The sequence below is a fragment of the Protopterus annectens genome, chromosome 4.part1, assembly GCF_019279795.1.
Source record: "Protopterus annectens isolate FY-2018-M chromosome 4.part1, PAN1.0, whole genome shotgun sequence".
In the NCBI taxonomy this organism is placed as follows: domain Eukaryota; kingdom Metazoa; phylum Chordata; order Ceratodontiformes; family Protopteridae; genus Protopterus; species Protopterus annectens.
The window spans coordinates 635,055,871-635,078,751 of record NC_056734.1 but is presented as its reverse complement, the minus strand read 5'-3'; positions in this window follow the sequence as shown (position 1 = coordinate 635,078,751).

The following is a 22,881-nucleotide window of genomic DNA, read 5'->3' as shown; positions in this document are numbered from 1 at the left end:
CAGATCTGACTATTTTGTTTCCAATGGTTCTTCATCACATGCAGTCCCGGTGAGTCAGAGCCAGTTGCTCCTTTCCAGGTGGGGAACATTTTTTAAACAAGGATGTTCCTAGTGCCAAAGAAAAAAAAGCTTACAGACCAGTTCCGGATCTTTCTTTCCTAAACCTGTTTGTGATAGTGCTCAAATTCAAAATGATGTCACCACATGTTAACTCTTTTTCCTCTTTCAAGTTTCCTGGCAACACCAGACTTAAAAATGCTTATCATCACATACCTATACATCTAGACTTCAGGCATTTCTTAAGATTTTGTGTGTCTAGATCACACTGTCAGTTCTCTGACTTACCCTTTAGATTATCCACTGCACCAAGAGTGCTCACAAAGTGTCTAACTCCAGTTATAGCTCATTAAAGGCTACAGGGTATCCACATTTCTTTCCATATTTAGATTATTTGCTTATCTTCGCAGAGTCTTTTACAAAGTGTTAGGAATTTCTGTCTTGGGTGAAAGATATATTACACAAACTGGGATTCCAAGAGAACAGTCAAAAGTCTTTCTTAAACCCTTCACTTAGGATTCTGTTCCTGGGATGTGAACTAGACTCTAGTTCAAAGAGATTTTCTTCCACAGGAAAAATAGATATATTTATCTAGATCTGTTTATAAGGTTTTCCACTCAGACTTCAGTCACTGTGAGGGAATGCCTAAACATTTGGGGTCTCATGGCATCTATGATTCTCATGATAGCCCTGGCAAGACTCTACATTAGAAAGATTCAGTGGTATATGAAATATCTTTGTTCGCAGACCCAGCACCATCTATCTTTTCAAGTCCCAGTGCTGGAGTTTGTCAGAAGAGAAATCTTTTGGTGGAGAAACAAATATCCTTAAATCCAGGTCTCCTCTTCTCCCTCCCTGGTCCAAAGCAGTCAGCTACCACAGATTATTCAGATTGTGGTTGGGAAGCAGTTTCAAGATGGATGAAAGTGCAGGGGTCTGACACCAAGGACAGACGGAAGCATCTAAACATAACCCTGAACAAGACACTCACCTATCTGACCCATATTTGATCTCCAGGACCCCTTCAATTGGTTACAAAGAATACCCCAGTAATGTGATACATCAACAAGGAAGGGGTAACCAGGTCATTCCTCCTTTCAGATTAACCATGTTAGCTTGAGATATATTTTCACAGCAGTCTTACTCTACAGTCACCCTACATTCCATCAGAGCCAAATTGTGTGGCAGTCAAACTGTGCAGGACCAGGACAGACCATCACAAATGGAAGCCAGATCAGGAGATCTTCCAAGATTTGATCCATCTGTGGGGAGTTTCTCAAGCAGACCTCTTTGCCCCCTCTCTGAACAATCAACCAGCAAGATTCTGCTACAGCACTCCATGCAAGAAGGCCTGGAATAGAGACACCTTTTCTTTTCCTTGGATAAGGTTGTTTCTGTATGTTTTTCTACCCTTCCCACTAATATCCAAGTACTTCTGAAGTAGTAGGAATCCCTCAAGATGATTATGGTGTCTGCCTTCTGGCCCAGAGAACCATGGCTTTCTTTTTTTTTAGAAATGGCCAGGTGCAATTACCACAAGAGTCCTCATAGACTGGATTTACTCACACAAGAACAAGGGTGTTTGGTACTCTCCAATATCAATCAACTTCAATTGACTGCCTGGAAGATAGCATCTTAATTGCTTTTAGGCACCTGTTTACTGAGGACGTGCAGCAGCTACTAATGGAGGTAAGAAAGCCTCCTATTAGTAAATCATCTGCTAGCAAATATAAAACATTTTCTAGTTGGTGCCAACAACACAGCCAGTACCCCTTTAGGGCTAGTTGTTCTCTGGATCTACAATATTTTTGTGAATTCCTATCCTATGGCCTTTTTTAATCCTCTATCAAGATTCATTTATCATCAGTTTCAGCAAATATGTCCATGGTTCCTCCTCTTTCAGTGAAGCCTCATGTTAAAATGTTCTTGAAAGGGATTTTGCATAAGATGTCTCTAAGAAAAGTAGTGTCTCCTGCTTTAGATCTTAATTTTGTGTTACACAAGCTAATACTTGCTCCATTTGAAACACCTAATCTGGCTGATTTAAGGTCCTTAAGATGGAAAACAGTTTTACTGATTGCTCTGACCTCTGCAAGAAATGTATCTGAGCTGCAAGCTGTTGTGGTGAGTCAGCTCTATCCCATTTTCCATAGAAAGAGTTTCTTTAAGAACTAATCCTTCTTTTTGCCTAAAGTGGTATGTAAGTTTATTTTAAGCCAGACTATCCATCATCTAATTTTCTTTCTGGAACCAACAAATGAGGTAGTAAAGATAATCCATACCTTCAACATTCAAAGACAACTCCGGTGCAGTCTTGACAGAAATTAATCTTTTAGATTTTTAGATCAGTTGTTAATTTCTTGTGAAAGTAAGAAGATGAGACAACCTGTGTCAAAACAGACTATTTACAAATGGTAAGGCTGTTTCCTTTTGTTGTACTCACCATAACAAAATTATTTAAGGCAGTGTCAAGGCCTACTCTTCCAGGGCCTTGGCTTCATCTATGGCTTTTTGGAAAGGGTTTGATTCTAGAAGTATACTAAAAGGTGCTACTTGGTCCTCTGTACATACATTTACAAGGCTCTGAGAGCTTGACCCCTTCTCTAGGTCCAGACCAAGTTTTGCTAGGACCATTGTCCAAAGGCTACTGGACTCTTTTCCTAGGAGCATTGCCCAGAGGCTGCTCGACTCGTTTCCTTCCCCTCTCAAATGTAGCCAGCTAAGGTAATCTATTCATATAGCTAAGGCCACTGTAGCAGTGATTAATATGATAAACATAGTACAGTTGTGTAAGTTAAACTCACCATAACAGTGAATGCTCAGATGATCACTGCTGCAGTAGCTGCTCCCTCCCTCCACCCCCCTCCCTTCATTTACTTTTTGTTTTTCCTAGCAATGGCCTTCCATGGCTCAGTCTACCTCTCCCTACTTGCAGGAAAGCTCTGAAGGGCTCTGTGCCCAAACTTGTCTTTTAGTCAGCTCAGCTTGTGCTACCTTACAGTTTGGGCATGTGGAATGTGCCCAGAAGCTTTGGAAGCTGGGAGGCTGTTATATATCCTTAAAAAGATATAACTCCATATAGCTAAGGCTACTACAGCAGTGATCATTCGAACATCTGCTGTTATGGTAAATTTAAGTTACACAACTATACTTTCTTCTGAATCACAAAAGCTCATAGTAAGTTGCTGGGCATATTCCTTAGTCATGTAGTAATTATTCTTAACTATGCAAATACACTTCCATCTTCCGGATGGCAAATCAAAAACAACCATTAAGTTTCAGACATTGAATATGTCTTAACATATTGATCTCATTTTAAGTCATCCATCAAGGAAACTAACTCCTTAATTGCTATAAGACCCATCACGACCTAGTAGAGTTCATCTAAAATCTGTTTTTGCAGGGAGGCAGGCCCTCACACATGCCTCACATAAACTGGACACTTGATAAGAGGAAATTGACTAACTGCCTCTTAAAAACTTGTCCCATAATTATATAGATGTTCTACCTTGTACATCTCCAACATTTTCTGATATAGTCTCTAAATAGCATCAGCACCCTAACACCTTGCTGCAGTTGTCTCAACCAAAAGACACTGCTGAAAGTATAGAATGACCTGCTGTCTTGGATTAAGTAAGTTCTTGCCATATGAAAATCCAGAGAATCTGGATAGTCCTTCACCTAACCCAGATTACAGACATGGTAGCCATGAAGAAAAAAAATGGCCTTGCCCTGAATGTACACACACACATACACATACGTATGTGTATATATAAAAGTGGAAGCAACATATGCTAAATGGTAGGAGTTCAGATGAAAGATAATGACCAGATGTTCAATTCTGAATGAAAAGTGCAAGCTTTCTGAGCTCCAGTTTAAAAGAAAACTCCACAGCAATTAAGATGTCTTTTTCAGATCTTTATTGAAGGTAATCATGATGTGTGCTTTTATCAAATACAGGACTTCCTCAGATGAAGCAGTAGTGGCAGAGTTTTTTTAAATGCAGTAGTGTGGGGTTGTGGGCTAGCCGATTGACTTGACTGGACTCAAAGTTAGGGGATGTGTTTTAAATTCCTGGTATTCTGACAACAAAATCCTCATAAAAACAGGCACAATCCTCATGGCACAAATATTATTGGAAAAAATTTATATGAGATGTCCTGTTCTGTATAAATGGGTGCAAAACAATCCCTATTGTCCCAGAAAAGACTTAGCTCCTTGATTAATATAGAATAGTGGGTGTATGTTGTACCTTTAAGAAGCATTTCAAGGTCGGCACATGCATATAAATAGCCAGCACGTGCTAGCTTCAGTGCCATTTTGTGAACACAACCAGAGAGTGAGCATGTATAAGTGTAATAGCTAGTTTGTTTATAAGTTTATCGATGTTAAAGTTATTAAGCCTCAATCCTGATGTGTTTGTACATAATAAAGCTGCTTGAACAGAACCCACAAAGACTCGTCTATTTTATCCTGAATAGACGAGCGACATGGTGTCAGAACTGGGATTCCAGAGACTGCTTTTCAGAGCTTTGAGGTGTAGAGTTAACAGGGAAGGTAAACTAAGAGAAATGAGCACAGAAAAAGGGCCAGAAATTAATCAAAGTTAATGAAAACTTGCATGAACAATTTATTTTATAAAAAAGGTAAAACGGAGCATTGCAAGGCCACAAACCGCATTATTAAGCAAGCAAGAGGCATAAAAGGTTTATTAATTGAAATAATGTTTAAAATTAAGATATTTGATAAAACAATTATCAGAAGAGCATATAAGAGGTTTGGAATTACCTTGAAATTGCAAAATGAGCATGTTTCATAGGGTCATAGGTTCATAGGTAGGTATAAGGCTATTGGCCAAGGGCCTAAGTAAGCCTAGCCAACAAGGTTCCCTGGCTTACACCACCCAAGAAAGTTAATTTCCTGTGCCCCTGTCGAGCAGAGCTGCAGAAGTGATCCCAGGGGTGTATTTCCTATTTCCCATCCACTCATCAAGATTTTACCAGAAGAGTGCTGATGAGGAACTTTGCTTGACATAGATGGGTAGCTTGTTCCAAAATATAGGACGTCTATGGGAATTTATCCCTCCAGCATGTCCTGTTTATTGTGGTGGCAAGCTTTAAGTCCCTATAGCATGTAGTTCAGAGGAATTGGGATTTCTTTAGGTGTAGCATGTCCAACAGCTCTGGGTTTAACAAAGCTTTATATGTTAGGCAGAGATCTCCTCAGAGTAGGTGATATGCTACAGAGTAAAGCTGGAGTTTTTTGAGACGGTCAGTGTAGGGCATCTGTTTGAGGTCAGTAATCCTCTTTGTGAGGTACTTCTGTGGCCTTTCCAGCTACTGCAGATGTCTTGTGAGGTACATTCCAAAAGGGGCATTGTACTCTATAATGGGTCTAATGAGTGCCGAGTAGAGGGGAACAATTACCTCTTTTTTCCTGGATGAGAACCCTTTTGTGATGAGGTGTGCCACACAGAAAGATTTCCTGACTACTGTGGTGATGTGATTATCAAAGGAGAGATGACTGTCCACCTGGGTCCCAAGGTATCTTGTCACACATTTGGCGTTACTTAGACTGCCATTTATGTGGTAGTTCATGGGTACAGAGTTTTTACCAAAGGAGATGACAATGCACTTTTTGGCATTGAGCTTGAGGCCATGCCTCTGACACCAGGCATCTGTCTCAGTGAGGCCCTTCTGTAGGATGTCCACACCATTTGGAAACTCGACTATGGCTCCTAGTTTGCAGTCATCTGTGAACTTCATTAGCCAGAGGCCTTCTGTGTTAGTCTGTACTTCAGAGAAGTAGATATCAAACAGGAGAGGTCCCAGGACTGAACCCTGTGGTACTCCACTTGTCACTGGTTTGAAGTCAGATTTAGAGTCTGCAACTTTTACAGTGTGGGTTGTGTCAGTGAGCCAGTTGGCAACCCATCTTGTAATGTAGGGATTTATACATAGTTTATTGAGTTTAGCTATAATTCCAGAATGGGGGATGGTGTTGAAAGCCTTGGTGAGGTCAAGATAGGCTGTGTGAACCACCTTACCCTTGTCTACGGCTTTGGTGACTACCTCAAAGAAGTTGATCAGGTTCAGAAGGCATGATCTGCCTTTCACAAACCCAAACTTAGTGGGGTGTAGAGTTTGGAGGTTACCAATGTCTTTGTTTATGAGTTCCATGATGATACGTTTCATGGCCTTGCAGACTAGACTCGTCAGGCTAATAGGGCGATAGTTTCTAGGATCAGTTCATAGGTTCATAGGTTCATAGGTTTATACTAGGCTATCTGCCCTAAGGCATTTATAAGCCTAGCCCAAATTTTTGTGGCTTACGCCACCCCTTATATGAAAAAATACTGTGCCCATTAGTTTGTTGTGCCTCTGTCCAGCAGTGACACAGAGATGATTCCCGGGGTAAACCTACGATCTCCCATCCACAGGTCTAGATTTCTCTTGAACAGAGTCAGCGAGGTGCTCTGCCTCACATGGACCGGGATTTTATTCCACAGCATAGGGAGTCTCTGAGTGATAAATCTATCCCTCTAGCACGTCCTATTTATATCCGTGCTAAGGTTTAAGTCGCTTGCTCTAGTGGTTTTGGTGGATTTGGATTTTTTGAGGTGGAGCATGTCCACATGGCCTTGTATGTCAGGCACATGTCACCTCTGAGCAGACGGTATGTGACTGAATAGAGCTGGAGTTTCTTCAATCTGGCAGCATATGACAGATTTTGGAGTCCCTTTATCCTTTTGGTGAGGAACTTTTGGGGTCTCTCCAATTGCTGCAGATGTCGGGTGAGATGGGGCATTGTACTCGATCATTGGTCTGATAAGTGAAGAGTACAAGGGAACAATGACCTCACTAGATCTGGATGTGAATCCCTTCATGATCAGGTGGGCAATGTAGAAGGTCTTTCTAACCACTTTAGCAATGTGAGTGTCAAAAGAAAGGCCACTGTCAACCTGGGTCCCCAGGTCCCTGATAACCCCTTCTGTGCTTAGTGGATTGCCATCTATATGGTAGCTTGGGGTTACCTTGTTTTTCCCGAAGGGTATGACTATACATTTTTTGGTGTTTAACTTCAGGCCATGGCTCTGGCACCAGCTATCTGTTTCCGTGAGTCCCTTCTGAAGGATATCGTGTCCGATGCACTTTCCACTATAGTTTGCAGTCGCCTGCAAACTTTGTCAGCCAAAGTCCTCCCATGTTGGCCTGTACTTCTGAGAAGTAGATGCCAAACAATAGGGCAAGGACCGAGCCCTGTGGGACACCACTTGTGACTGGCTTGGAGTCTGACACAGCACCAGCAACTCTAACCCTGTGGGTTCTGTCCTTAAGCCAGTTTGCAACCCATCTTGTGACATATGGGTTTACATTTAAGCTGGTAGTTTTTCTACAATACCCGAGTGGGGTATTGTGTCGAAAGCCTTGCAAGGTCAAGGTAGGCTGTATGGACTGCCTTTCCTCATCAATGGCCTTGGTGACTATTTCAAGAAGTCGACCAAGTTCAAAAGGCATGATCTTCCCTTGACAAAGCCAAACTGGGTCGGGTCCAATGTCTGCAAGTCCCCTATATCTTTGTTTATGAGCTCCATTATGATCCTCTCCATAGCTTTGCAGACTAGACTTGTTAAGCTTATGGGGGTAATTACCAGGGTCCGAGAGGCGCCGCCTTTGTGGAGTGGGACAACAGTTGCCGCACGCCACTCCTTGGGCACGATCCTGTGGTAAGGCTGAGATTAAACAGCTGCCTTATGTGCGGGTTTAATTCCTCATTTAGCTCGTAGCACACAGCCGGGGACACCATCCGTCCCATTGATGCTGTGTTTTTAGCTTTAGAGAGAGCAGCTTTCACCTGCATTTGAGATGTCCGGGAGGCTACACTCAGCTGGGATAGTTATCTCTCCTTTAGGGGAGAGGGGTGAAGTTTGCACTGAACCTGTCTGCCAGTATGTTGGCAATGTCTGTGGGTTCAGTGATTTTTGTATCATTTTGGACTAATTCTGAGCATATCTGGGAGTTTCCACCCAGGTTCCTAACATAGCTGAAAAAGGCCTTATGATTGTCCTTTGAATCCATGGCAATTTTTCTCTCAAAATTGGCCTTAGTTGATTTTATGAGTGCTCATATTTTTTTACGAGCAGTGATTGGTGGCTCACCCTTTGTGGAGTGGGATAACTGTTGCTGTGCACCACTCAGTGGGCACAAAACCTGATGTGAGACTATGATTGAACATGGTGCTTAAGTGGGGAGCCAGTTCGTTCTGAAGTTCATGTAAAATGCAGCCTAGAATACTGTCCAGTCCCATGGATACTGTGCTTTTGGTTTTACAGAGTGCAGTTTTTGCCTGCATAGATGTGATTACAGGGACTCTGCATTCTTCCTATATAACTATGGTCCCTTTAAGGGGTGAGAAGGGGGTAAAGTTAGCACTGAACCTATCTGCCAGGATGTTGGCAATATCAGTTGGTTCTGTAATTTTCATGCCGTTGTGCTAAAACTCAGAGCAGATCTGGGTGTTGCCATTGAGATTCTTGACATAGCTATAGAATGCTTTGTGGTTGCCCTTAGAATCATTGGTGATTTTGTTTTCGTAGCTAACTTTGGAGGATCTTATAAGGGATCTCAGCTTCTTACTGAGGCTGACCAGGGAGCTCCTCCACTCATGAGATTTTACTCTGTTTTGCAACAGTTTCTTCCTTCTGTTGCAGAGTTTGTTTATGGCAGGGGACCACCAGATTGGCTTCCTTTTTTTGGAGGATAGCATCTTGGTTCTGTTTGGGATAGCACGATCCATGCATTTGTGTAAGTGTTTATAGAGTGCATTTGTGTAGGATTCAGCAGTCGTAACTGTATTGTCCATCTGTATGGGTGTCATGAAGTTCACCACTTCTGTCTTAAAAAGCATGAAGTTGGCTTTGGAGAAATGTTTTACCATGGTTTCCTTAATGGGGGTTGGGGGCGGGATGTGGATATCAAGGGTAATTAACTTTTGGTCGGATCGGACCAATGAGGAGTTGACCTCAGGTGTGGAATACTGGCCACTCATGTTGGTAATGACCAGGTCTAGGATATTGTTGCCCCTGGTGGGGGTGTGGATAAGTTGATACAGGGCATTGGAATTTATGAATTCCAGAAAGCGTTCTGTGAAGAGTTGGCACACGAGTAGTTTTCCCAGTTAATGGTGGAGTAGTTGAAATCGTCCATTATTAGGGTGTTTGGTTGAACCCTAATATTTTCCAGTATATCAAAGAAAAGAGGAGTGGGAATCCTGGGGCATGGTGGGTGATCTGTAGCAAGCTACAATTTGGATTGCAGTTTTGCCCAGAGTTAGTCGCACTTGGCTAACCTTGAATGTATTATGCTGCGCAACTAGCCTGGAGGTGTGGATATCCTTAATGAATATGGACACACCTCTGCCTTTGGTGTTCTGGTCCAGGATAGATGACCAAAATGTGTGGCATGAGTTATAGCCTGGTAATGCAGGGGTGCTCTCTAGAGCCTTGAACCAGGTCTCAGTCATGGCACATATATCAATGTTCTCCATTTTAAGGAGTGTCTTGAGTGAGTGCATTTTGAGATTTAGACTTCTAGCATTGAGTAGCATTACCCTCCATTTTTTGCTTGCCTGTTCCTGTTACGGTGGTGAATTTGTCATTTGAACCTTGCCTAAAAAAAAGGCACTATAGGGGCAGCAAGATCCCTAGCCAGTATCCAGAATCACAAGGGTGGCAGGTGCAGGCCATCTCTGGCAAAGCATCATGGTGTGTCGACCAGGTCGTCCCAGGCAGACAGATACTGGATCACCTTAGAATGACACCAGAAGCTTAGCCAATTGTTGAAGTCAATCACTTTGTCCTTGTACTGTGGTATAATTTGGGGCTATGGCAGGATGCTACTCAGGGCTAGGATCATACCTGCCTGGGCTACTAGATTTGAGAGCTCTTCCATGTCACTTTTCATGTAGTCCAGGGAGGTACGTCCAGGTCGTTCACACCAACATGGACAATGACAGAGTCATATTTGTACTTGTGGAATGACCTGAGTGCGTGGGTTATGTGGTGGATCCTGGAACCCGACAGAAAGCTGATAGTAACCGTCTCCTTGTTTAGCCTGCTGAGTGAGACATCAGTGTACCTGACTATAGAGTCACCTATGACTAGTGTGTTGGGTATGTTGTTTTGCCTTATGAGCTGTGGTTTATTGGCACACTGAGTCTGTGGGCTATGTGTCATTTGGGTTGTGTTCTGGGGTGGAGGTTGCTTGCATTTCTGCTTTAGATGTCTCTGTTGCTTGAGCAGATTATTACTGACAGCCTCCGCGAATGTTTTTGTGTTTCTATGTGTGGATTTTGATGGTGTAGGCTTAGTGGGACTATGTGATGAGTGTGGTGTGGTGCAAGTGTTTACCGTCTCCTCTTGACTGTCAAGTTCAGTCTTGGTTGGAAAGATCTTTACCTCCAGTTTGGCTAGATAAGTGCATCTCTCACAGGTTGTGGTGTTGGGTGGTAGGAGGAGAGGGTTGTCTGTATATATGAGGCAATTGCTACATTGCCCCAAGATGGCCAGATTCATCAGATAGACAGGAGAGAACACTGGGAGCTGACCCTTGGACATGCCTGAATAAAAAACAACTTTCCTCTAGACAAGTGAGGAAAGTGAGTATAAGAGCTGGTTTTCTCTAAGTAAATGAGGAAAGTAAGTACAAAAACTGTTTTCCTCTAGGTAAATAGCAAGGTTGAGTGCTGTAGTAATTTGTAGCTTATTTAGTGCTAATAACAAGTTCTGAACAAGTGCTGAGCAAGATTAAGCAAATTCAAGTGCTAAAACTAAGAATCTGTACCTGAATCTTGTGGTAGATAGGCTACCTAGTGCTTACCACTCCCACTGATAAGCTAGAATGCTTCCCTCCAACACAGAAAGGCTTGGGGGGCTCAGAAGCTTACAAACAGTCCTGGATACAGCAAATCTGTATCTGGACTAGACTAGTTACAGGAAAGGTGGGAAACAAGCACAAATGTGGGCTTTTAAACCAGAAAGCTGAAAGAGATGGAAAAACTGCCCAAACGGCCAATAAACTACAATTTCTGAGCGAGAAACCACTCTTGTGGTAGATAGGCTACCTAGTCCTTACCACTCCCACTGATAAGCTAGAAGGCTTCTCTCCAACACAGAAAGGCTTTGGGGGCTCAGAAGCTTACAAACAGTCCTGGTTACAGCAAATCTGTATCTGGACTGGACTAGTTACAGGAAGGGCAGGAAACAAGCTTAGAAACATTTTATTTTTTTTTTTGTAAAGTGGAAAGGGAGAAAGGAGAAACAGAAGATAATTCAAAATGAATGACCTAAGTGCTTTGCCCTTCACAAATGTTCTCTCTGTATTAGGTAGAATGATCTAGTGACACTAGACTGAAATAGAGCTGGGATAGAGCTGAACAGATGGGACTGGTAGGAGTGTCTGAAGTCAAAAATGATCTCACTGTACTCGGTTGAGTGAGCAAATGCAATAGGCCCAGGAGGAGTGTTCAAATACAAATTTGCAGGAGGGGCGGGCAATTCCAAAGACACCAAGATTAATACCAGAACAAGAACAGGGAGGGAGGGCAGGAAACTAACTGCATAGAGAGAGAGAGAGAGAGAGACCACAGTATTATATGAAACAATTAAACAGAAAAATAATTAACTACAGAGAGACACAGACCACAATATTCAATGAAACAATTAAATAGACAGAAAAATAAAATGCAGTACAATCTTTAACACTGCAAGTCTGTACTTAACTCAGCTAGTAATGCAGTTGAATGTAGGTATGTAGCAGAAGCAAAACGGGCATGTTTAGAGTAAAACGAGCACAAGAAAAGTATAATCATTTTCTTTATAAGTAGAGTATGCATCCACCACATGTGTTCAGAGGTGTGGTTAGGAGCCCAGTTTATAGAGCCTCAAGGCTGAATATTAAAGAGTCAGAATTTTTTAGACAAACTGATTCTTTAAAGAAATCCTTTGCTACTAGGGGCTATGCACATAATGATGTGGCTAAAAGTATTGAAGAAGTCTCTGGTTTAAGAACTAGCAGAACTAAGCCCTATTTTAGTGTGAAATACATTGATAGTTTGCAAGTTCAGAAAAATGATAAGTTAAAGGTATGCTTGTTTTATTCAAGTGATATTAAGCAGTATAGGGAAATTATTGAAAGACACTGAGGTATCCTGACTACAGATGATGATATCAGAGCTATAATAGATATTAGACTTGTGTTTGTGTACAAAAATATGAGGTCCTTAAAGAGACGTTTATGTTATCCAAGGAGTATGCCAACAAATATGAGCCATGGATGCACTGCTGCATGTGGACATTGCCAAGTTTGTAAATATATTGACAATGCAGGTAAATTTAATCACCCTGAACAGAATAAAATATATAGTTTCAATGTCTCTGTGACATGCAGCAGTGCCCATGTGGTTTATTTGTCTCACTGCTCAGTCTGTATGAAGTTTTATATTGGTAAGACCAACAGATCTCTTAAAGATAGGATTAAGGAACACTACAATCATATAGGTAAAGATGATACAGTTAGTGCTTTATCTAAGCACATTGTAGATACAGATACTACTCATATTTTTAAGTTTATGGTAATAGGACGTACATATGAGAACATTAGGAAAGGTGACACTAGGAATCAAACTGAGCAGTTAGAAGCCAAGTGGTTAGTTAGAATGTGATGAGATTATGGCCATGGCCTGAATGACAGAGTACCTCTGAGACCTAAACTTAAAGCCAGACCTCTAAATAGAAGATAGTCTGGCTTCTATCTTGAACCACCATCATCATTATATAAAAATATGCATAAATAGTTTTACATTTTCTATATTTTTTTATATATAGTTTATATATAAATATACATATATATATATATATATATATATATATATATATATATATATATATATATATATATTTGTGTTTTTTACACACACGAGTATATGTATTTATGTTACCTTGAGTAACCTAGGATGTTTTATATTTGTAGATGTTTACATATTTATGTATGTGCATATTGCTGAGCGTTTTTTAAGGCATAGGTCTTTAAGAAAGTCAGTTAGCTAGTCATGTGTTTTTAATTAGTGTATTTAATGGATTGAATTTTCAATTGTGCTATGCATCTGATGAAGTAGCTTTGCTATGAAAGCGCTTATGCTTTCTTATTTTGTACATTAAAAAACAGTTTTAGTTTTGAGTTCTTTGGTCATCCTTGGATCCTTTTTTACATTTTTTGTGCTCTACAATTTCCTTGGACACAGGTTCTCTTGCTGGTTGGTAGCTGATGTGTTCTATTACTACTTCGCATTGTATTCAGGGCATAACTAGAGTTATTTGAAATATCTCAAAGTGTGTAAAAGTGCTTACAGTGTGTGCTTATTACTGTGCATTTATTCTGAAGAGTTTGTGTGCAAAGTCTAAGTATTTCATGAAGTACAGTCAAAATACTGCCATTTCAAAAAGTTTCTTGTGCTGGGTGCATCTATTCACAAAGTGCCGCCATTACAGAGTGTTTTTTGCACTGTAAAGAGTTATTTAGCAAAGTACAGCCATTATGGGGAAGTTTCAGTATGCTGTGTACTGTTTATTCGCAAAGTGCAGTTACTTTGAAATGTTTCTTACTCTGAGCTTCTTCTGCCCAATTTATTCGCACAGTGCAGTTATTTTGAAATGTTTCTTACAATGATGATAACTGACTTTTACAGTACAGTAATTTCAAGAGTATTACAGTGCCTGGGAGCCTTATTTCACATTGTTTCTTACACTGATAGGAGGGGATTTCTTACAGTACAGTGATTTCAAGAGTATTACAATGGCTGAGAGATTTATTTCAGAGTTCAGTTATTCAGACACTTATTGTGCTATTGGGCATAGATACTAATACTGGCATAAATTTCTGGCATATGCATATGTGTGTATGTTTGTGCATACTTGCAAAAGCCTTCACTGCTATGTGTTAATATGGCAGACAGATTTTGAAAACCCTCACCATTGATGTTTGATCAGAATATTGCATAGAACTGGAGAATATTTAAGCAAGAGTATGATATGTTTATACAAGCAGCTTATTCTGACAAAGATGCATGTACCAAGGCATTTATTTTGCTAAACCTAGCTGGGTCAGAGGCCATTGAATGAGAGCATTCATTTGTGTATGCACCATCAGTACATAAGGCAGAAGATGAAAACCATCATATTGTTGTGCAGGTTCAATCAAGGGAAGTCCCTGAGTGTTTGAAGTACAAATTCAGGGAAATGTGTAATCCCCAGACAAATATTACACTAGAGAGGCATTTGTTTTACACAAAACATCAAAACTTGGGGAAACTTTTGCAGCTTATATAACTGACTTGAGAAACAAAGCTATATTGTGTTGGTTTCATGACTTAAAATATGAGTTGATAAAGATCAGGCTTGTGTGTGATATTAATAATTCTGCAGTGATTTAACACTGAGCAAAGCTACTAAGATTTGTCAAATCCATAAAGTTACAGAAAGGCAGACAAGTATGCTTGCAAGTGATAAGAGCATGGTTTCAGCAGGCTCCAGAGCAAATGTAGACAGCATGCAACATATGGCTAGCAGAAGCAGGCCTAAGCACATGGCAGCTGACACACCTACAGGCTTACTTGGGAAATCCCATAGTTTTCCAGCAAGTTTTAAGAAAAGGACATGCACAGTACAGTACAAGGGGGAGTCAGCAAAACCCAGATCCAGCTTTATTGTTAACTGTTGCAATTGTGGTGCCAGTTATGAGTCTAAAAGAGAAAAATGCTTAGCATTTGGTCAGCTATGCTACAAGTGTAAAAAATGGAACCATTTTCACAAGTTTTGCAAATCAAGTAAACCTCACACAGTTATAAAGAAGGATCACTCGAAATAGTAAGTCGATCATATAGAAAGCTGCAATTCTGCTTTCTATGTAGATGGTATATCAGTAATTGGTGAAAAAGTTGATGCAGTTAATTTGTTGGCAAAGAATGAAGGGTTTTGTACTGTCCAGATCAATTATAAATCCACTGAGCTTAAAGTAGACATTGGCTCAAAGTGTAATGTTATGTCAGCCAACACATTTGCTAAGGTGAAAACTGATGAACAATTCAATGCGGCTAATTCTGTGAAATTTGTTGCATATGGAGGTGAAGAAATTCAAACTGAAGGCTCAGTAGTACTTTCATGTTATTTGTCTAGGAACTGTTAAAACTTATTATTCCATGTAGTCTAAAGACCTGTGCAGTCATTACTGGGTTTCAGAGACAGTTTGAGAATAAATTTGCTTTCTTTTACCAAGACGTTCATCTTATAAGCACATATCCTAGTTCCAATTTTACTTAAGCTGTTTTCTCAGAGTATGCTGATGTTTTTGATGACAATTTGAGCAAACTTCCAATTATGTATTCTGTGAAGTTAGACCCAGAGGTCAGTCCAGTAATCAGACCAGCAAGAAAAGTTCTGATGACTATGCAGGATAAAATTAAAGCTCAACTGGATAAAATGGTGCAGCAAGGTGTAATTTGTCTAGCTATGGAACTAACTGAATGGATGTCATCTAGGGTAGCAGCCCACAAAAAAGACTCAAATGAAATCAGAATATGTATTGACCCAAGAGATTTAAACAAAGCATTAAAGAGACAGCATCATCCAATGCATACAGTCAAGGAAGTCACAGCCCTAATAACAAATGCCACTGTTTTTTTCTGTCTTAGGTGCAAAATGTTAATTTTGGTAAGTGGTGCTTGATCACAAATCCTCATTACTGACTACTTTCAGTACCCCATTTGGTAGATATAGATTCCTCAGGATGCCATTTGGAATAAATTCTGCAAGTGAAGTCTTCCAGAATACAACTGGGCAATTTTTTTCAGGTTATCCTTGTGCCATAATAGTAGATCATTTATTGGATGGAAGCAATGGTGAAGAAGAACATGACAGAAACCTTAAGAAAGTTCTAGACAGAGCACTCAGGTCACTCCACAAGTACAAATATGACTCTGTCATTGTCCATGTTGGTGTGAATGACCTGAGATGGACCTCCCTGGACTACATGAAAAGAGACATGGAGGAGCTCTCCGATCTTGTAGCCCAGGCAGGTATGACCCTAGCCCTGAGTAGCATCCTGCCATCACCCAGAATGATACCACAGTACAAGGACAAAATGATTGACTTCAGCAATTGGCTAAGCTTCTGATGTCATTCTAAGGGAATCCAGTATCTGTCTGCCTGGAGTGACATGACTGACAGACCATGATGCTTTGCCAGAGATGGCCAGCACCTGTCGCCCTTGGGATTCTGGATACTGGCAAAGGCTCTTGCCACCCCTATAGTGCCTTTTTTAGGAAAGGTTTAAATGACAAATTCACCACTGTAACAGGTAAAGCAAGTAAAATCTGAGGGTAATGCTACTCAATGCTAAAAGTCCAAACCTCAAAATGCACTCACTTGAGGCACTCCTTAAAATGGAGAACATCGACATCTGTGCAGTGACAGAGACCTGGTTCAAAGCTCCAAAGAGCACCCCTGCATTACCAGGCTGTAATTCATACCACACCTTTCAGCCACCTAACCCAGACCAAAACACTAAAGGTGAGGCATGTCCATATTCATTAAGGATATCCACACCTCCAAGTTAGTTGCGCAGCATAATGCATCCAAGATTATCCAAGTTCAACTAACTTTGGGCAAGTCCGCAATCCAAATTGTAGCTTGCTACAGACCCCCCCCCACCATGCCCATGATTCCCACTCCTCTTTTCTTGATACACTGGAAAATATTAGGGTACAACCCAGCACCCTAATAATGGGTGATTTCAACTACCCCACTATTAACTGGGAAAACTACTCATGTGCCAACTCTTTTGCTCAACATTTTCTGGAATTCATAAATTCCAACGCCTTGGATCAACTTATCCACACCCCCACCAGGGGCAGCAATATCCTAGACCTGGTCATCACCAACATGGGTGACCAGTGCTCCACACCAGAGGTCAATTCCTCGTTCGTCAGATCCGACCATGAGCTAATCACCCTAAACATCCACATCACACCACTGCCCCCATTAGGGAAACAACTGTAAAATATTTCTCCAAAGCCAACTTCATGCTTCTTAAGACAGAAGTGGCAAACTTCACAACACCCATGCAGATGGACAATAGAGGTACAACTGCTGAATCCTACACAAATGCACTTTATAAGCACTTACACGAGTGCATGGATTGTGCTATCCCTAACAGAACCAAGATGCTATCCTCCAAAAAAAGGAAGCCAATCTGGTAGTTATCTGCCATAAACAAATCTACAACAGAAGAAAGAAACTGTTGCAAAAAAGAGTAAAATCCCATGATTGGAAGAACTCCCAGGTCAGCCTCAGTAAGAAGCTGAGATCCCTCATAAAATCCTCCAAAGCTAGTTATGAAAACAAAATCGCCACTGATTCTAAAGACAACCACAAAGCATTCTATAGCTATGTCAAGAATCTCAATGGCAACACTCATATCTGCTCTGAGTTACAGCACAATGGCACTAAATATACAGAACCAACTGATATTGCCAACATCCTGGCAGATAGGTTCAGTGATAACTTTACCCCTCTCACCCCCTAAAAGGCCCATCTCTATACTGGAAAAATGCAAAGTTCATGTAATCACGGCTGCACAGGTAAAAACCTCACTCTCCAAAGCCAAGAACACAGCATCCATGGGACCTGACAACATCCCAGGCTGCCTTCTACATGAACTACAGAATGAACTGGCACCCCACCTAAGTACCATGTTCAGTCATAGCCTCACCTCAGGCTTTGTGCCCATTGAATGGCACATAGCGACGGTTATCCCACTCCGCAAAGGGGGAGCCACGAAAGACCCTGGGAACTAGTGCCCCATTAGCCTGACAAGCTTGGTCTGCAAGGCCATGGAACATATCATCATGGAACTCATAAACAAAGACATTGGAGATCTCCAAACTCTGGACCCCACACAGTTCATGTTTGTAAAAGGCAGATCATGTCTCCTAAACCTGATAGACTTCTTTGAAGCAGTCACCAAAGCCATAGATGAGGATAAGGTGGTTCACACAGCCTATCTAGATCTCTCCAAGGCATTTGACACCATCCCCCACTCTGGAATTATAGATAAACTTACTAAATTAGGTATAAATCCCTATGTCACAAGATGGGTTGCCAACTGGCTTACTGACAGAACCCACACTGTGAAAGTAGCAGACTCCAAATCAGACTTCAGACCAGTGACAAGTGGAGTACCACAGGGTTCAGTCCTGGGTCATCTCCTGTTTGGTATCTACTTCTCTGAACTACAGGCTAACATAGAAGGTCTTTGGCTAACTAACTTCACAGATGACTGCAAACTAGGAGCCATAATCGAAACTCCTAATGATGTGGACATCCTACAAAAGGGCCTCACTGAGACAGATGCCTGGTGTCAAAGCCATGGCCTCAAGCTCAATTCCAAAAAGTGCATTGTCATCCCCTTGGTAAAAACAGTGTACCCATGAACTACCACATAGGCAGTAGTCTACCTAACACCGAAAGTGTGATACAAGACCTTTGGACACAGGTGGACAGTAGTGTCTCCTTTGATAATCACATTGCCACAGTGGTCAGGAAATCCTTCTACGTGGCACACCTCATCACAAATGGTTTTTCATCCAGAAAACAAGAGGCCATTGTTCCCCTCTACTCATCACTCATTAGACCCATTATAGAGTACAACACCCCTTTTGATATATATACCTCACAAGACATCTACAACAACTGGAAAGGCCACAGAAATACCTCACAAAGAGGATTACTGGCCTCAAACAGATGCCCTATGCAGACCGTCTCAAAAAAACTCCAGCTTTACTCTGTCGGACATCGCCTAGTTAGAAGCAATCTCTGCCTAACATAAAAAGCTATGTAAAATCCAGAACTGTTGGACATGCTCCACTTAAAGAAATCCCAATCCCTCTGAGCTACAAGCTCTAGGGACCTAAGCCTTGTCACCACAATAAATAGAACATGCTGAAGGGATAGATTCCTGTCCCAGAGACTTCCCATACTCTGGAACAGACTACCTATCTATGTCAAACAGAGCTCCTCATTAGCACTCTTCAAGAAAAATCTTGATGATTGGATGGGAAATAGAAAATTCACCCCAGGGATCACTTCTGTGGCTCTGCTTGACAGGGGCACAGGAAACTAATTTTCTTGGGTGGCAAAAGCCAGGGTACCTTTCTGGCTAGGCTTATATAGGCCTAGGGCCAATAGCCTAGTACCTACCTATGAACCTATGAACATAAAGTGAACTTAAAGCTCAATCCTCCAAAGTGCAAATTTAGACTACCAGAAGTTACATATGTAGGTCATTTATTTACTAGCACTGGCTTGAGACCAGACCTGTCCAAGCAAGCAGCCATTCTTGAGATGCCTGTACCAGATAACGTTCAGGTCAACTATTTAGGCAAGTTTATACCAGACTTCAATGAGTTGACAGCACCTTTGAGAGAGCTGACAGGCAAAAATCTTATATGGTCGTGGATGGAACATCACCAAGAGAGCATTTGAAGACCTTATGCAGACAATTGCCATCCCACTTACATTAAGATACTATGATGTCAATAAACCAGTAACTCTTTCCTGTGATGCTTCAAAATTTGTTCTTGGCACAGTTATTCTTCAAGAAGGCAGACCAGTAGCCTATGCATCTAGAACTCTTATCCAGATTGAAATGCAATATGCTCAAATTGAGAAAGAACTTTTGGCAGTAGTATTTGCATGTTCAAAGTTTCTTGATTATACCTATGGTCAAGCTGTTCAGATTGAAACAGATCACCAACCTCTAGTTACTATTCTAAAGAAGCCTATGCATTCAGTTCCAGTGAGATTACAAAGAATGATGATCAAATTGCAAAAGTATGACTTCAAAATGGTCTATACAAAAGGCAAACTTCTTTACCTGGCTGATACCTAATCCAGATCACCCAGAAATACAACTGAACAGCTTTGTGCAGAGAATTTTGACTTTGACATCATGGAAGTGCATAATTTTTCTACCATGAGACTTGATGAACTGAGAGTTTATACAAAGACTGATACAATTTTTCAAAAGCTCAACCACTACATCAATGTTGGATGGCCATCAAAGCAATCTAGTGTACCACCTGAAATGCAAACTTATTTTCCTTACAGAGATAAGATGTTGATGGAAGATGACATTATTTTCAAAGGTCCTAAAAGTTTTGTTCCTGCTTCCTTACAACATGAATATGTCCACATTTTGCATCATGGTCACCTAGGTTCTGAAGCTACCAAAAGTAAGGTGAGAGAACTAATTTTTTTGGCCTTCTCTAGTAAAAGACATTGATAAAGTACTTTCTTCTTGTTTAGTATGCAATAGTACTAAACTGCATTTGCAAAAAGAACCACTTCAGCTAAGTCAAGTTCCTGAGCTACCTTGGTCAACAACATCCACTGATATATTCAAGTTGAACAATCAGCATTACTTAGTGTTGGTAGACTCTTATTCAAAATGGTTTGAAATTGATTTGCTACCTAACCTAACATCCACTGATGTTATCACCAAGTTGAAATGTCATTTTTTAGTCCATGGTAGTCCACACAAGGTTATTTCTGACAATGGTACCCAATTTACCAGTCAGTTGTTTCAGAAATTTGCAAATGAATGGGACTTTGTACATATTACTAGTAGTTCAGAATATCCACAGTCAAATGGACTAGCTGGACATGCAGAACAGCGTACAAAACAATGACTTGAAAGGTCAAAATGTGATAATACCAGTCTTTTTGAATTTACTTAATCTCAGAAATATACCCCGTGATGATATACTTGGCTGGCCTGCTCAGAGACTTCTATTTAGGCAAACCAGAACAGCATTGCCTATTAGTTTCAGTTTGTTGAGGCCTAAAGCTAAGAACAACAGGACAATTAGAGCTCAACTATTCAGAAAGCATTCTTTCCAGAAGTCTAATTATGATAAATCGAGCAGACGTCTTCGTCCATTGAAAGAAGGAGAGACAGTGAGGATACAAACAGTGAAAGGTTTTGACCGGATTGGTCAAGTAACAGTATATGTACTGAGCCAAGATCCTTCTTCGAAGAATTTGAATGTGTGGAGTACAGGAGGAATCGCAGACATCTTCTTGTACCAGAATTGATATTGCAGCATTGTTTCTGTGATACAGACCCTAGATCTCAGAGCAATCCAGACAATGTTACTATTATAGAATGTGTCTTAACTTCTACTTCCATTCCTAATGATGTTCCTGATGTCCCTAAAGTAGAACATTCAGCAGAGACAGTCCCAGTTGCTGAACCTAATTCTAATTTCTATGTCACACGATTTGGTCATATTTCCAGACCTAGGTTGAAATACACAGCAACCTGGACATAATTGTTTATCTGTATTTAGTTCTGTATAATTGCATGATGATGTTGTCAATATTGTATAACTTATTTCTCAAAGAAGAAGGATGTAGAAATAGTTGGTGTATGTTGTACCTTTAAGAAGCATTTCAAGGACGACCTGTGCATATAAATAGCCAGCACGTGCTAGCTTCAGTGCCATTTTGTGAGTGCAGCCAGAGAGTGAGCATGTATGAGTGTAATAGTTAGTTTGTTTATAAGTTTATCTAACTTTAAGTTATTAAGCCTCAGTCCTGATGTGTTTGCACATAATAAAACTGCTTGAACAGAACCCACAAAGACTCATCTATTTTATTCTGACTAGGTAAGTGACACTTACTTTCTATAAAAAGTGAAAATAATTAAATAAAAGGTTATTAATAAATAGTAATGACCTGAAACAAGCCTATTACTGTTCCTACTACTACTGCTATCACTGCTATTACTCCTGCTACAAATACTACTATTCTATTACTACTATAACAACTACTACTGAGTCTACCAATTGTACTACTACTTCTACTACCATTACTAATACTTCTACCACTACTACTACTGCTGCTACTACTACTGCCACCACTACTACCATTACTACCTCTACAGCTACTACTACTACCACTACTACAACTACCACTGCTACTACTTTCACTACTACTACCACTACTACTACTGCTATCACTACTGCTATTACTACTACTAATAGCACTACTACTACAGCTGCAGCTATAACCCCAACTCAGTTGCTCTGCCTTTATCCCGAAATATAAGCATTGTTTAGTGTGCAAAATAAACTTTATAAGAAAAGTAACATGTAGTGAATAGACATAATTCATAATAAGAACAATTCTAGTAATTTATGGGAAACTAAGACTAGGGGCAGGATTCACGAAGCCTCCGTGTAAGAGTTACAAGGCTTACATGGAGGCTGCAGTTAAACGGTGTGACATCAGCATGTCATGCATATGCATGAGGGCATGCTGAATCACACCTAAGGCTTAAACGGTCCGTGGAAGACAGTAGGGGGCGTGTCCATAGGCCGAGCCCTGCAAATGGACACGCCCCCAGAAGAGTAAAAGTCCCAAAAGTAAACTCCCACGACAGAGTCTGTGTAAATGTGAATAAACACAACACAACACATGCCCCCACAGACTATGAACATAAAATATATAAATGAACATGTTATATATTTTTTTTAAATTGTAAAGATGTTTGCCCGTGAGTGCGCTCTGTCTGGCGCATTCGTAGCTTAGCCACAGTTAGCAGTCAGTGGAAAAGCATAAAAGAACTACATATGCAAAGTAAGCCAAGAAGCAATAGCGTAGCGGTAGAGACGTCGGCTAAAGAGCAGGCAGTCATGGTTTGAGCCCCCCCA